The sequence below is a fragment of the Punica granatum genome, chromosome 5 (assembly GCF_007655135.1).
Source record: "Punica granatum isolate Tunisia-2019 chromosome 5, ASM765513v2, whole genome shotgun sequence".
Taxonomy (NCBI): Eukaryota; Viridiplantae; Streptophyta; class Magnoliopsida; order Myrtales; family Lythraceae; genus Punica; species Punica granatum.
Window position 1 is genome coordinate 13,965,312 of NC_045131.1, and position 15,736 is coordinate 13,981,047.

Here is a 15,736-nt window from a genome sequence, read left to right on the forward strand (position 1 = left end):
TTTAATTGAGTATCACTCCATAGAAATAACATAAATGCAGTTGTCCGAAATTCATTGTATATAATAAGAATAAGATATAGTAAAAGTTCATTTAATTGAAATTAAAGAGTTAACTTTATGTGAAATCATAGATAAATACACGAATATTCTCTTTTGAATTAAATTATTAGAGCACTTCAAAGGTCGATAAACCACTAGCCGACGGCTTAGTAAAGTCGTGACACTTCTTTGTGAGCGTGCCCAATTCATATATATATTTTATTGCAGCTATCAATTAACTTTTATTTTTCAATTATATCTCTATCTATAGTAGGTGGCTGCCCTAACTCCTATTATCTAGATTTTTCTATTGACTCCCTAGATTTTTCTTTTTTTTTTCTTTTCTCTAGATTCTTCTAGTTAATTAAATAATGGTCCTCATAGATTATCTAGATTTTCATCCCCAATTCTTATAGACTTCTCTAAAGTAATATCTTAAGTATCCCCTAGCTGTCTAAATGCTTCTACATTCTTCAAGACACTTGAAAAAGAATTTAGTGTTGATTCTTAACACTCCCCCTCAACACTTGTTCTTTATGGCTCTTTCGAAATGACGATCACCTCTTTGTATCGGAGCCATATTGACGTACTTGGGATTTGGCTTCCTCTGTCGACTTGATCTTCTCAACTCTGGTTGTGACTCTTCCTCTAGCTCCTCTTCTCGCGAGTCTCTGATTGATCTTGTGACATACACACCAGTTTTTCAAGGATTTGCCTTCTTCGTGGGCAACTGAACTTGTGGCTTTGCATCTCGAACTTCCTCTTCTTCTGGTTGCTCCGCTGTATTATCTTCTACAGAATCTTCTCTTGCCTCTGACTCGGGCAAGAACACATGCTTTAGGACCCACCATGACGAGGCTTCATCAAATACCACGTTCCACGACAAGTAGACTTTGTTTGTGGTTGGATCGCAAAATCTCCAACCTTTCCTCTCGTTGTCATAACCCACAAATATGCACTTCACGGCCTTCTTGTCGAACTTACTCCTCAAATAATCAGGCACAAACACATAGCAAACACACCCAAAATCTTGAAAATGACTCACCGTGGTTTTGACCTTCCATAACTTCTGATATGGTGAGACGAATCCTAACTTCGGTTGAGGGAGCCTGTTGATGACATACGCAGCTGTCTTCAAGCACTCCCCCCAGAATGAGCTGGCCCGTGCTTGGCATGCAACATGCTTCAGCATATTCTGCAACATGTCGATTCTTTCTCTCTGCCATCCCATTTTGTTGAGGGATACTTGGACACTTCAATTGCCTCCGGACCTTACACTGGCATAGATAATCCGTGAACTCCTGGGGACATGTATTCACCCTGATGTTTGTCCACAAACACTTTATCTTCCCGCCAGTTTCGGCCTCGACCTTCTCCTTAAAACTCTTTAAATTTTGCTCTCGTCTCCAACTTTTCATTCATAAAGTAAACCTAAACATACTTGGAGTAGTCGTCGAAAAAGGTTACCATGTATCTCATGCCTCCGACAGATGGTTCCTTCACTCGTCCGAACACATCTGAGTGGATAAGCTCTAAAGGCTCCTCTGCTCTAGCCTAAGACTCCTTGTAGGGCAGTTGATAGGCCTTCCTGTGTTAGCACCCTGGACGGACTGTATCTTCACGCACCTCGAGTTAAGGCAATCCTTTCAGCATCGGATTATTCATCATCACCTTCAACTTACGATTATTTATATGTCCAAAACGTGTATGTCATAAGTCTACAGTCTCATTCTTCCATACCTTGTCTATGTAACTCTTCTCTGCTGGCATTACATGGGCAGAATCCTTCCGCCCTCCTTCCATAATCAGTGTACTGGAAAATCTCCTATTCCAATACACTTACACATCCTTAGGTCCAAACACCACATAATTACTGGCGGATGTCAACTATGCCACTGAAAGTAAATTCTTCTTCATACTTGGGACATGATAGACATCTCATAGCTGTAACTTCTTCGTGCTAAGCTTCGAAGAAATCTCGGCCTTCCCGGTGTTGGCAATAGGTAGCTTGGTGTTGTCTGCCAACACGATCGCATTGTCTCCTCTATAGGCTTGCGTACTCCGAAGCTTCTTTTTGTCGCCGGTCATGTGGTTGGAACATCTGGAGTCGATGATCCAATCATCGCTATAATCGACTTCAGTGGACATTGACACTGCCAGTGCTAGCCTCGCTGTCTCCTTCGCTACTATACTTGTTGCCGCAATTACCTCTTTTCCCTGGGATGACTTCATCTCACCCCCATCCCAATATTTATTATCTTCAAGGGCCTTCGTTGCCGCGTTACCTTCAGTAACTTTCATCTTCAATCTGCAATCCTGAACGAAATGCCCTTTCTTGCCGCATTTATAGCAAACAAGGTTGCGCCTCGTGAACCCATATTCTTGGCCTTTACTCTCTTGGCCCTGATGATTTCCCCATACTCGAAAGCTTTCTCCTGGCGAATTTGCTTCTCCTCTCACTACTATATAAAGCTTCTTCTTCACTTTTCAAAGAAACTCTAGCCATTTGTTGTGCGAAGTTATTAATGCCATGCATTATACGGATTTTATAAACATACTTTATTATAAGAATTTAAATATAAACATACTAATTACTATCGGTTTATAATTTATATTATTTTATAGAAAATTTATTTTTATACTATATAAAATTTAATAGGGTAAATTTCAAACCCACACTATATAATATTAATTGAGGAGTTCGAGCAAATAATTTATGTAAAATACTTCATAAACATAATCGCAGTCATCAATCTAATTTGTAGAAAAATAATTTTCAAATCCACAAAATTTTATTTAAAATTTTTAGCTTCAATTAATGAAAGAATAATAATCATAAAATCTATAAATTTTTAAAGTTAGCATTAACCTAATTATTCTCAATCACATTTCATGTATTAAATTTCATGAGTTTGAATAATTTTTGAAAAATTGGGTTTGATGTGAGATTTCTTGTCAAACTTTTATAACACTAACAATGATTTTTAAAATTTACTTTTAAATGTCAAATAATTCCCAATTTCCTTAAAATTATAAATAACTATTTACTAATGAAATCCTTAAAATTATGAATATTTATTTACTTTATAGACATAATCGTAGTCATCAATCTAATTTGTAGAAAAATAATTTTTAAATCCACAAATTTTTATTTAAAATTTTTAGCTTTAATTAATGAAAGAATAATAATCATAAAATCTATGAATTTTTAAAGTTAGCATTAACCTAATTATTCTCAATCACATTTCATGTATTAAATTTCATGAGTTTGAATAATTTTTGACAAATTGGGTTTGATGTGAGATTTCTTGTCGAACTTTTATAACACTAACGGTGATTTTTAAAATTTACTTTTAAATTTCAAATAATTTCCAATTTCCTTAAAATTATAAATAACTATTTACAAATGAAATCCTTAAAATTATGAATATTTATTTACTTATGAAATAATGATTCTTGATTAATAGATTTCTTTTGATATATTTATGCCTTTATTTACAATAATAATTATTATTTAATTTTATATTTCATATTGTATATTAATTTATTAAGACACTGTATTGGATATATTTATTTTTACATAATAATTATTATTGTTATTGTGATTTAAAATCTATATTGCATATTAATGAATTAAAACATTTACCATTCTACCTTTAATTATTAGTGAGAATACAACTTTATATACATAGATTCGGTTTAATTTCGCGTGCTAAGTCGTGGGCCTTTCTCTGGTATAAGAAAATGCATGTGGCTTAAGGTATAAACAGGGGTCGGGGCCCGGCCCAAACTGATCCGTAATGAGAAAGATAATCGGTCCAAGAATAATTTGTTCTTTTATTATGTTTCCTACTTATTTCTATTTTTGCACTCTCACTCTGAACCTTTTCTTTTTTCTTTTATTCAATGAATAATAATAATACATTCTATACATTTGTAAAAAAGAAAAATGAGCAATTCTTCTATTTCTCGTGAAAATACTTTGAAAAGCATATGCAAATATATTCTCTAAATCTAATTTATCAAGCATTTTCCAATTGACCCGGATGTTCACCTCTAACTACGCTACACGTGAGAGCATATGTCAAGAGACAAAATCTCACATTGATATTTAGCGCTAAGGAGACATTTGGTAGATTCCCGACAATTAAATCACTAATAATACACATTCCCATCAAGGTGGAGCCTACATTTCCACCTCTCCGATGGTAATTTACATTACTATTCAAGTGAGATTGTGAGAGTAGAAATGTGGATTTCCTTCTTTTAATGCAATTGGGCTTTGGCCCCAATTCATCCAAGAAAAAATGTGGATTTTCATGGCCCAATCAAACATGAAAATTTTGTGAGCCCAAAAAATTTAAATCAATTTTCTTAGAAATTCATATAGATTTACACATACCGAACCCCACCTACGTGTGAGAGCGGTTGTTGAGGATCCTATGACCCCTCGCATCGTTCAAATACAAAGAGAACCCTCAGCTTATAAGAGGATTGGATGCTCTTATCTACCAATTCAAACTTTTAATTGCATATGATCCCAAATCTCTCGTAAAACCAATGAAATTTTATTAGCTTCTATTATAAATTGCTTCCTTAGGAGGGAAAAGAAACAATAGAATATATAAAAATATTTAATAATCAGACCAACCAAAATGTGAGAAATGGAAGCAAAGCAGCAGACTGGATTGCACAATCGGTAGATTAGTGCTGCTGCTGCCCTTTCCTTTTCCCTGTCTTAATTTTTTCTACTGACCAAACTTTTTTCAGATCCTTTGAGCATCAAAGCATGCGTTTGTTTTGGGACCAGCTGGCTGGCTACTCCGCTAAGAAACGAAAACACAATCTTGGATTTTTCTCTGTTCTCATGGGGTCCATATCCCTTTTACAGGGGCCCATCTCCTTTCAATCAACACCATCTCCCATTCTCCCTTCTACCCATAACTTCGTGAGGTCTCATTGCTTGCAATTATTGAGGTAGATGCGGGAAAGGTGTCTAACGAGGAATCCTTAGTCCATTGCATCTCATTAGGAAACATGAGGAAATAATGTTAAAATTTTATCGTAAATGAGAAATGTTGCATGTTAAGTACATGAGCACTCATAATGGTAATAATTTTTCAAGATCTCATCGATTTTTTTCTCGTCATATCATGTCGTGGCTAAAAAATGACTGTTTGACTTTTATAGTATTGGTGTGTGAACGATCGTATAGCGACCGTCAAGGCATGATTTGGTTAGGCCTGTGTTTCACATGGGGATGAAGTATTTATTGAGAAGGAGAGAACTCCAGTTGCCGGAGATGGTCCCAACATAATAAAGCCGATCTATCAACCATCTTTTGCTGGCGAGCGATAGGTTACAATTGCTGATAATCAATGACCATATCTAATACAACTTGATCAAGACAATAAGTATATATACGTATATGTTAATGCATATAATTATCTTACATGTAAGTATACTAGTAAATTTACACGCGTGTTGCACATGAAACCTTCTTTGATAAGGTTAAAATACATAATACTTGAACAACAGACTTTATAAGAAAACTCTTTTAAAATAGAAATATATAAATAATAGTAAATTAATAATCTCTCATTTTGAATGAATTTGTGACTATTTCTAATAAAAAAATATGTCTTATTTTAATTTATAAATAAATAAAATAAAATGAGTTAATAATATCTATGATGGTTGAAGACCCAAAAAAGAAAATTTTGGCAGTTTTATTATTTCTAGCACGAATTTTTTGATTGGAAAAATTATAAATTATGAGTTTCTTATCACGTTTAGCGTGTCATCACTTTCCTCTTAATTTTAACAGATTTTTTTGACATAATACTAACATTGTAGACATTGCATATGGAAATCTGCCACGTGGATCCCGTGAGTATTTAAATATTAAATTAAAAATAAAATTATTAAAGGAAACTAATAATATTCAAAAATATATTTCATTTAATTTTATAATAAAATAAATAAATAATATTAAATTCAATGGAAACATATATATGTATATATATTAATAATAGTATTTACATATGGGTGACATAAAAAAGTATAACAAAACTAGCATACCAATAACAAATCACTATATCTAAATATATGTATCAGTTTTTGTATAATTTTACGAAATTATCCAAATTATGTTTTACTCTATTGAAGAAAAGTAAAACTGAAGGAAAAAATAAAACTATAAAATGCTCAAATTTTAAACTTATATATCTAGGGTAAATTACAAAAAAAAACCCAAAATTTGTAAAATGTCTCAATTTTGTCTTAAATTTTGTTTTGTAACAGAAAAAAACCATAAGTTTTCTAAAATGTCTAAAAAATGACCTCCGTTATAACTTCCGTCAATTTTTGCCTACGTGTGACCTACGTGGACTGTTAAAGGGACCCACCATTAGCAACAAAAATTGACGGAAGTTATAACGGAGGTAATTTTTGAGACATTTTAGACAACTTATGGTTTTTTTTGTTACAAAACAAAATTTAGGACAAAACTGAGATTTTTTACAAAATTTGGGTTTTTTTTTGTAATTTGCCCATATATCTAATATCGCTCTTCCATCAATTCACTCGTGGTCAATTTTCACTCTGCTTTTTACTTATTTCTCCTCAGCCCCTACTCTATCTCTATCTCAACCAAAGTTATTTTTCTTTTATTTCACCAAAAAAATTATTTTTTCAAACTATGTAGAATTACAAATGGTATATAATGATGAAAATACAAAGGCAATGTTTTATATTATGTTCTTTTTCACATTGCGTATAGCATTGATGCAGAATCTAGGATATGAACAATAATAAGTATGATTAAAATATTGGAAATAATTTTTAAAAAATGAAATTAATGCAATTTTAAAATAATTTATTTCAAGAACATTTTTCCAATTGATATATTTTTTTGACTTGATCTTTCATTTCAATAGAATATCCTAAAGAAAAATAGAGAAATGAATTTAAAATTTTAATAAAATCTTACAAAATAATTAATAGAAATATTATTTTCACGAATAGTCTTGCAATGACACCCATAACTCTAAAATTTAGAAAAATCCAACCCAAATTGATAAAAAAAAATTCCGAAAATTAAAGAACTTTGGGGTCGGGTTTAAGTTTTAAAGAAAGAAAATTGGAAGGAAGTTGATCAGACTCCATTATATAAATTTATTTTAGTAATTCATATTATATATTATAATTTAAACTTAACAAATAAAATAAAAAACAAACGATACACTTTAGATCCCACCTAAGGCACAAGAGTAAATTTAATTTTAGTTACAAATTGATAAGTTGTATTGATAATCGATATTAGATTTACGTTAGAAACAACTCGTCTCTTTATTTTTACACATGTACCCTTGAGGAACAACAACGAAAATGTACCTAGAACTAGTGAAGTAGGACATTGACAACATGGGGACTTTAAGCTTATGTAACATTGTCCATCTATACGATAATTTTTACAAATTCTTAATATAAATTTTGAAAATCCATCGATACAAATGCAAATAAAAAAAAGAGAGAGGAACCGTAAGCGGTGAATGGAGAAATTATTTCATATTTTATATGTTCGTTAGAGTGAATAAGTATGGAAAAGAACATGCTACTTAATTTTTATAGTGAAAAAGTATAAAAGTGCGCTTTCAAATCGAAAGATTATGAGAAAAAATAGGTATAAGTTGGTTTTTGAAACTTTAAAAAAGTAAAAAGGATTATGTTCGAAAGAGAATATGGGAAATTACAAAGTTAAAGAATAAAAATAATTAAAAGGAGAAATAATTAAATACAAAAAGAGGAAATATAAAAATATAAATGTATATAGGAAAGTGGAGAGAGGAATCGTAAGCGCTGAATGGAGAAATTATTTCATATTTGATGAGTTGTTTAGAGTGAATAATTAAGAGAATGAACATGTTAGGTAGTTTTTACAGTGAAAAAGTATGAATGGGTGCTTTGAAGTCGAAAGATCATGAGAAAAAATACGTAAAATTTAGTGTTTCTTTTAAAACGAATGAAAGGATGCTATGCTATTGAAAAAATATCATGTTTAGTGGCATTTGTATTATTTGAGTAAATGTTAAAATAGTAATATTATTAATTTACAACAAAAAGGAAAAAAAGTTGGAGAAAAACTTTGGGAAGGGTCATACTTTAGAAAAGATGTATAAAGTTTAACTCAGCTGAAGCAATATATAATAGAACATGTGAGACAATGAATATTGAGAATGAGCGATAAATAGAAAGTTGAAAATGTATGAGAAAAAGTACCAAAATGTGAAAGTAAAAGGTACGAAAAGAGTGGTAGAAATTTATAAATGATATATGTATTTTTTGGAATAAAAATTAGGAAAATATGAAATTTTGAAAACAATCATGTCATTCATAGAGATGAGACAATAAATGTATTAATCTATGACGATGTTGAAAACGAATATGGTGCAATGAAATTTTAAAAATATAAACGGTTATGAAATACATATCCGTTATGAAGGGCTAATTCGGTTGAGATTGAAGAGTTGCAATAAAGTATCAAAAATGAGCAGTGAATAAAAAAAGTCGTTTTATATATATAGTAAAAATGTGCAATTAAAAGTTACAAGACGAAAATGTGTGAGGAGAAATTACGAGGGTATAAAAGTATGGTTACTTGTCATACTTTTATATATAGTATATATATAGATATATAGATCATGAAACTTCTCTTGTATACAATTAATGGTGGGTCCCTTTATTCTTTCTTTCTTTTTAACTCTGGGGATATAAAAATATAAATTATGGTTATATAGGATGCATCAATCTACGAACATTTTGCCTTTGTGATCTGATCCGTATGATATCTACTTTTTTGCGCTCCATTCCCAAATTATAGAGGAGCCGTGCGTTCACGTAAGTGTCGGCGACTTTGCGTATCTCTTGTCTCTTAAAAGGCACGAATCTTGGACTTCCTTTATCCCAAGCCGAAGGCACCAAGAAGAGGTATTTATAAAAGGGTATTCATATTTTAAAAGTGTGGTGGGAAGTATAATAAATGTGTTTTTTTTTCATTACTTTTTTTTAAAGCAAAAAGTCATTGTTCTAGAAAAGAAATTGACTCTAAAACTATGCCTTAAATTTGACGGTTATTAATATGATTTTCTCGAGCAAGTTGATAGCTTATTATGACAATCGCTCTTACTTATATATATTCAAAGAGGTTTGTAAAATTCCACTAGACCTATAAGGTATTAACCAATCTCTAATCCAAAACTTCGAGTCAATTGATTATGGTACCAAATCTCTTATAAATCCGTAGATTTCTCTTTAATTTTTTCATGTGGGACAATCTCTCTCAATCCCCACCCTTACATGGTACCATGTGGTCTTTCTCACCCTTTATCTACGCATGTCACGTGAACACTTAAACACCTGCTCTCAACAACTTACATTGAGCCAGACTCTTCTCTCTTCTGAACTCAAGTCTTAACTACCTCGAGATGGGCTTCCTCTTCCATACTTGGGTCTCCTCTCTTTTGGACTTAGGCCTTACCTACCTCGAAGTGGACTTCCTTTTCCACACTCGGGCAAGGGGCGTCAAACCAACTACGAGTCGGGCTTCCATTTTCGAACTTGGATTTCACTAGTCACAAGTTCCACACTCGAGCTTGGCATGGTGTGAGTCTCCACACGGGCTCGCGAAAGGTTAACCCACTCTTACCATGTAAAATTCTCACTTTGGTCAATAAGCGATTAAGCTCATTTTCAACCCAAAAGTTCAAGCTGATGGGTTGTGGAATCCAATCTCATGTAAACCCATTCAATTACACTTAGCTTTTTCATGTGGGATTCTAAATTTCAACGCCCACCCTCACAGAACAATTGACCATTAGCCGGACATATTCTCTTCTGTGCTCAGGCTAGGGGGACAAATCAAACTAATTGTTACAAGTTCCACGCTCGGGCCTGAATAACATGAGCGCACTTTTGCTTGCCTCATAATTGGACCTGGCCACACTCATGCCAACTTGAAGTGGTGTGAGCCCACAAGGGCGCGCGAAAGTATAACATGCTCTAATATCATGTAAAATTTCATTGGGCCTATAAGCTATTGAACCATCTCCAATCCAAAAATTTGAGCCAATAAATTATGGTACCTAATTACTTATAAACCCGTGTATTTCTATTTAATTGTTACGCGTGGAACAATTTCTCTCACCAATTACCATCATTTTCATTTCAACATTTTTAACTTTCATCAGCAGCGCTTCCAAACAAAGTTTTACTTCGAATTTCTTGATTTAAATATATTGTATAAGTAGGTAACAGAACTGTATATTCGTTTTTTCATTCAGAGATGCTATATATGCTTACATCAAATTATCCAATAAAATGACAATATTATTAAGATATAAAGTTGAGGGAATAACGGTAACTTTATGTAGATGTCAGGAATATACTCATCATGATTCCAAACACGATAATTACTATTTCTAAGTACATATTCATCAATATATATAATTATATATTTCTTAGTACATCAATTCTAAATACATCAATAAATATCATTTTCAAGAATCTAACAATTTTATCACGAGTCTATATAATTAATCAGCCCCAGCTAGTAGAAATTTTTTTATAGATAATAATTAGAGAACTAATAGTAAAACCGAGAAACTACCTTACAATAATATAGGATTGTCCCCCAACTGTGAATTCGATTTTAATTATAGCAATGAATCGAACGGGAGATCTATTATCAAACCTATAATTAATATTCATGAGAATTGCTTCCCTGATCTTATTGTAGAATTTAAAATTCAAAACAAGACATTACAATGAAGATATCCTCTGACAAAGGGAGTAGCATTCTTGCTTGGTAAGAATCAAGAGGTTCTAAGTTCCAATCTCGTCAATGGGACTACCGATCGAGCCCCTTTGTTTAGTTTTGGCACAGATCATGCCACCCTTACTTTCAAAAAAGAGATTTTCCTTTTTCTTTTTATGGTGGAAACCAGAAATGAAATTTAGTGGAGGAGCATTCGCCCTCGACACTAATTCAAGCGAATCCAAGTTCAATTTTATGTCCACTTCTCCTATCTCCTACTACATACGATCATGTATGCTAACTAGCAAGCTGGTTCAATCTATTCATGTGCCAATTTTGTTACTTGAGAGATGCCATGCGTTCATATAAATTGGACGGAGAAGTTTCACTATGTGCAGACTCTCTTTGGCATGCCAAGGGGCCCATGGTTTTGTTGAGCAGTGGCTTTTCCTTAGGGAAGGAAGCACCTAAAATCGAAAATGATATTACACTTCCTGTTCAAATCAGAAAGTAGTGATCAAGGAGCTTTCTTCCCTTCCAATTTTAACTATATCTCCTAATCTCAGTTTTTTACATATTTATCGCCTTTCGCAAAGTTCCACGCGATATTAAACTTGTATATATATATATATATATATATATACGCACGGCAACTCACATGTTATAAATGGAGCCATTGTAAAAACCTCACCCGGAAGAATATTTCCCTTAAATTGAAATGTAGATGCATGATGAGTTTATCTTTGACAATGAAGGCAAATTAGTTTTATAATGGTTGGCATATAATAACTCTGTAAAAGGATATTTATAACTAGCACTAGCAAGATGAGAAACCACTATGATAACAGAATTTTCGTTTTTTTATAAATAAATGAGACTCATTGACCTAAATGGAAATAAATAAGAGAAAAGAAATATAGAGTCATGAATAGTCTTTCTTGTGAGAATTGAACTCAAGAACTTTTAATCCCAAGACGTTTCAATATACCAAATTTTCTTTCTCTAATAAATAGTCTTTTCTTCTGCTTTTTCAGTAAAAGTAGTCCCTAATCAATTAGCCAAGCCTAATTCATGCTGGGAAGTTGAGTTGACTTAACCACACCGTGTTTCTAATGAGTTTGAATCTCAATACGAAGAGTAGTTGGCCAATTACACAACACCTTGTGATAAGTTGAGATTTGATCATTGAAGCGTATTATCATAAATTCTATTTTTTAAATAATTAAATCTTTATGGTGTAATGGTAGTGTTTCTTAATGATATATACATATATATATACATATAAGGATATATATGTGTGTTTGTATATATCAGTAGTGGTAAGACTTGTCCTTTGTCGTTGATTGGAGGTTCTTTCAGTTTATAATTATTTATTATGTTTTCTTTTTTTGTCCTTGTATGCATGCATTGCATGTTAGATGGTCTTGAGACTAATCATATACAATAATGCCATTATTTCTCTTGACCAAGAGCGAGCTGCATTCGCCCTTACTACATACATAAACAACATAGTATTATAGCCAGTCGAGTAATAATATATCAAGCCGAAAAACGACAGGGTCATCAAATAAGAGCATAACAAATGATGCCAAAAAACAAAAGGGTCATCGGATATAATTATAGAAAAATCAGGACACAAAAATGATATTTTTGATCAGCTGCTAATTAATTATCCAGAGCGAAAACAAGGAAAATGTCGGCGTTGAAGTGGAGATCGGGACCACTATTTCATGATATAAAGCAAGATCGATCGAGGTGGCATCACCCATCTATGACTAAGCAGATCCATGAGCTGCCTAAAGTTATGGTTTTACATATATGACAAATTTGTCTTCCAGTGAAAGTGGACGAAGTGCAAAGTTTGAAAATGCAATTTGAGCATGATACAGTGGCGCATATTTTTATCGGATAATTAAGAGGTTTCATATTTGATACTTATTGGGGATTATTCATGCCTTTTTATTAGCTATTAGAATTTTTATTTTATTGAACAAATAGACCCATACGCCTCTCTATATAATCGGAAAAAAAGGTTCGAATATGCAATTTCCATTCATTGGCCAATAATTTACAGCTTCCTTTTTGCCCACAAATTTTTTTTTCTTTTTGTTAGTGTAGGCTCTCTTTAATAATCCAATTGGTTCTTTTCAGGAAAATTATTTGCACGAAAAAAACATAATTAACGTAGGAAGAAATTGATCAACTCTTTTACATGCATATGATTATTGCCTCACAGGAAAATAACTTCTAATTATGCCTAAATCAATCTGTTAACACCTATTATACTCGTTAGACACAATATCTTCTCCTGCGGATAATGAAATGTAATGCGATGATATTCATACTTTTCAGATTTTCATATTTGTCACTGTGAAACTTGCTATATATCATTCATTCACCTTCCCCTATCCTCAATCCTCAACCATATTCTGTGGTTCTCTTCCCATCAAATACGTCCATCCTACGGTTATTGCCCCAGCATCGACTCTTATAACATAGACGGACGAACTTGATGCGGGTTTGCTAGCGGTTGATCTCGTGATGCCCGAAGGCAGTTATCCAAGTTTTTTTTTCCCCACTTCCACAAACTTATTCCCAAATGTTCAAAAATATGAAGTAAAGCTATAATTTTTTTAAAAATTTTTTATCCCAAATTTAGTTTCTTAATAAAAAAAAGTGTAGTGCAGTGACACACGCCTCTGCTTGTTGACTTAGAAGTCACAGGTTCGATACCTAGTGAGACTATCGGTGCACACTTATTAGTTATTTATAATTTCTTCTTCATTATACTAAGTTTTGGACCTCCTTTGTAACAAAAAAAAAGATACTATATTTCAATTTATAATATTTCATAGCTTTTATTAATATGGCATTGTGGATTAGTTTGGGACTGGAGTTGGAATTCAATTTCACTTTACACTAATCGCTAGAGACAAAATATATAACAGTATATGGAGAATTTATTATTAAAAAATTAATTATAATAATAATTAGGAAAAAATAGATGTGAGAATCTATTATTAAATTAGAGAAAAAGACAGAAAAGTATGTATATATGTATGGATGTAAAAGTATGTCGGAAAATTTATTATTCAAAAATTGATGTAATAATATTAAGAAAAAGTAGATATGAAAATTTATTATTAAATAAGAGAAAAAGATTAAAAAAAAATAATTATGTTGTTGAATTGAATAAAGAATGGAGGGAATTGGAATGAAATAGAATTCAAACGCCACCTAATCAATAAAATAGTTTTATATCCAATGTGTCTGTATTTTTTCAAATTATGGAGAGTAATTACACTCCAATTTTCTTTTGGAAGTAAATGGTGGACCCCCTTTAACAATAATAGTGGTACGACTTTTGCCTTTCGCTTACTCCAACTTGCAACAAAAAGGAAATGCTAAATGACGTTTTCGTAATCAATTTTCGCATTAGGATCTTGAAAACGAAACTTGACCTTAAGACCTAATTAATTTCAATTAATTAATTAATTAATTAATTAAAAGGTTAAATTAGAGGTTCTTTCCGCTAATAACAAATTGTTCTTCCATAACCTAATCTTGCACTTAAAAATAGGGGCAAATGATTTTTCCTTTGAGATATCTTATATTTTGTCTTAATACTTTCTATTTTATATTAGTATTTAAATGAAAGTTCAATTTTACCTTATTTATAGGATGTGGTTAAAAATTCAAAATCATTTTTTTAATTTAAATATGATACAATTTAAAATGAAAGAGAGGAGTTCAAAAATAATATTGCCAATTTATCATTGTTCTCCCCTCTCACTTTCTTTTCACACTCACTATTTTCCTCTCTCCTTCAACCCCCAATCTCGCATTCTATCTCATTACTTTTTCTTAAAATTCTATATTTTATTTTTCATTTTTTCATTTTTTTCACTCTCAATTTTTATTTCTTTCTCTTCTAAATTAATTCATTCCGAGCGTGTTGAAATAATCGTTATTGTTTGAGCTGGTATGCCCGGGTTAAGCCATAGTTTCTAGTGTTAATGAATCGATATGGTTGGTAGTTGGTGAAGGAGAGGTTCTTGCATATAAGTAGGCCAGTGCTCAATCATAAAATTCAACGGTCTTGATGATGTGGGTGCCCATTGATTTGATACATCTTATGCATATTAAAAGGTTTTCCATTATGATATCATGATCAGCGGCATCAGCCCTTGTTCAAATGTGAGATGTTTGGTCAACTCTACAGTCAAAGGACTGTTTGGGGAACTTGATCTGAACCTAATGTCCACAAGGTCAGATATTGACACCGAAGACAGCTGTACAGTACACTGATGTCTCAATTCATATATATATATATATATAGATATAGATATATGTAAAATGTTTACCTCCAACTATGAAAATTACGAAATTTAATTTATGACCCGATGCTATATATGGCAACGTTTTATCTACCTTTGATGAAGTGGACATAGAGAAGTTCCAGCTGCAAAATGTTCGAATCTGACTCGAGAGTCGAGCATCATATAAGCCATGTATTTTTGGGGGATGATTTTAACTGTGAAGTGATACAATGCACCGGATTTACACTTTGTTTGGAAGTATTTTCATGAAATAGGATTAAAAAATAAGAATGATGTGTGTGTGTGTATATTACGTACTAGAGGTCCACTCACGTTACGAGCTATATTTTGATTTATAGTTTATTAATATATCAAGTGTAATTCTTAATTTAGCATATTAATTAAAAGGAAGGAAGTCTATCATCATAATTTGGAGGTCCATTCAAATATTCAAATACAATCATCAATCATTAAAATCTGCCAATTAAGAAAATTTTTGAATAATGTTAGGGAAAGAATTCATGTTTTGCCTAGGGTCAAGTCTAACCTAGCAGGATCATATTTA